A 2,504-nucleotide genomic window follows, 5' to 3' on the forward strand; every position below is an offset into this window, starting at 1 on the left:
ATAGGTCTTATGGTGACGATAGGACAGGAAAGGGCTAGGAGTAGGAAGGAAGCGTCCGTGGCCTTAATTAAGGTACAGCCCCAGCATTTTCCTGGTGTGAAAATGGGAAACCACGGAAATCCATCTTCAGGGCTGCCGACAGAGGGATTCGAACCCACTATCTCTGGCATACTGGATACCGGCCGCACTTAAGCGACTGCAGCTATAGGGCTTGGTCCCTGAAAATTAATGGAAATAAATCAAGGGTGGTGGTATTGCGCAAGAATAGGAGGAAGGAACGAGATTAAATTGGTGGTTCAGGGGGAGAGGAATGAACAAGTAGAATATCTAGGAGTTATTATAAACAGAAGAGCTGGATGGGAAGATCAAATAAAGAGAGTAAAATGGCAGAGGGGGGCGGCCCTGTCAGTTGTTAAAATTCTAGTCGAAGTTTGCGGGGATAAATTATAAAATATTAAGGTTAGTGCTAAGGACATTAGTGTTAAGTAGAGTACTGTATGGGGCTGAATTATGGGGTCTTGAAGAAAAAAGAGATGTACTAAATAAAATTATTTGTAAATTTAGTAAGGCGGTAATGCGACTACCACAGTTCACAGCAAACGACGGGTCGGTATTACTGTGTGGGGAGTATATAGAAGTGGAATACATTAAGAGAGTACTTAATTATTGGATGCGTTTAAAAAGAGGGGAGGGGGATGAAGTGCTGCAAGCGGCTTACCAACAACAGAAAAGTATGAATGCCGAGTGCTGGCTATCAAAAATTGAAGTGTATGTGGAGCAGATGGGGATGGGGTACATTTGGCAAGAAGTCTGGAATAGAAGGGGCAGCAGAAGCCAGAAAGCAATTATAAGGAGGATTAAGGATATATGAAGGCAAAGACAGGTAGAAGAAAGCAGGAATAGATCATCCCTTAGTGTATTTAATAAGGTAATACAAGTTGAAGAGATAAAAATTAGGAATGTGGACAGAATGATGAGAGGGGGTCTATTGTGGTATCTTATGGGATTGTACAAAAATGAGGGATGGATTAAGAAAAAATATAATTTACAAAGTATATTATGCAGGAAAATGATTGCTGACCTACACTTGGTAGAGCAATATAAAGAAACAGAAAAGGTAAGAGGGAAGCTTGTGAGTGCCAGTAATCAAGAGATATTAAAGCAAAGGTATGAACAAAAAATTTTAGGGTGGGTGATTAAAGAATGGAACAGGGGAGGGAACTTGAATCGGTATTTATGTGTGGTCAAAAAATTGTGTAAATAAATTAAAAGAAGTGGATACATAAATTTATAAAGGAGGTATTAAAAAGATAAAAAGCAGTTGTGTTGGCTCCAAAGTGGACACGAGTTTAAATGATAAAGAAGCAGCAAGTTGAAATGTAAGAGGAATTAGGGCACGTACTCAGCGGCTGACGAAATGTTTTGATTGTATCAGCAAGCCTTATTATAGTGGGATAGGACTCGAGTGAATATGGTATGTAATTCTAGGCTTGCTGACACAATCAGGTCAGAGGAGGCAGGTTATTAGCCTCCCTTGAGGAGAGCCGTGTTGGTTCATAAGCATCCTCATGATCCTCTGGCAATCGCCAAGTATCCAGTTATCACCAGGCTCCATCTCGCAGTTATCAATGCTTGGAGGAGTTACTATTCTTATTATTCTTAAGTTCTATTATTATCGTGAGCATCCCTGCTATCCCCTGGCAATTGCCAAGTATCTGGTTAACACCAGGCTCCACCTAGCAGTAATCACTGCTTGGTGGAACTACTATTCCTATTATGCTTATGTTCTATATTGTATAATATACCAAAATTGAAACAAGTATTTGACCAACTTACATAACCCTATACCACTTCATTTGACAATGACAAAATGTAAGTAATTAATATTCGTTGATAAAAAAACAATAACACTTTACAAGAAAAAACACAAATCATCCATAATAGTGAAATTACATACCATACTCAGTAAATAAGACATTCAGCAAGCAAGACTACTTTATATATGCACATGACTCGCTAACATAACCCTACAACCTGTGCACTTGAAAATGACAAACATTTAACCAAAATTCGTTGGTAAAACACAACAACGCACACAAAACACAATACAAGAAAACCACCCATAACAATGAAATGGCATACCGTACTCACTAAATAAGGAATTCAGCAACCTACACTACTGTACTTTAAATATGTACATGACTCACTAACATAACCCTCAGCCAGTACAATTGAAAATGACAAAATTAAACCAACATCCATTGGTAAATCACATCAATGGACAATATATTACAAGAAAAACACAAATTACACAGGACAATGAAACAGCATTCTCAACAAATACACTTTCACCAGCCTAGTCCCACGTGAAATATACAATTAAAGGTGTATTTATAAGAAAATCATAATTATTGATAAAAACAGTTGCTAACACCTTAATGCACTTTTTAATCATCGTTTTTAACTTCACACTGCACTGACACTCGTCAGTTAGCTTAGAACTT

The sequence above is a fragment of the Anabrus simplex genome, chromosome 1 (assembly GCF_040414725.1).
Source record: "Anabrus simplex isolate iqAnaSimp1 chromosome 1, ASM4041472v1, whole genome shotgun sequence".
Lineage (NCBI taxonomy): Eukaryota > Metazoa > Arthropoda > Insecta > Orthoptera > Tettigoniidae > Anabrus > Anabrus simplex.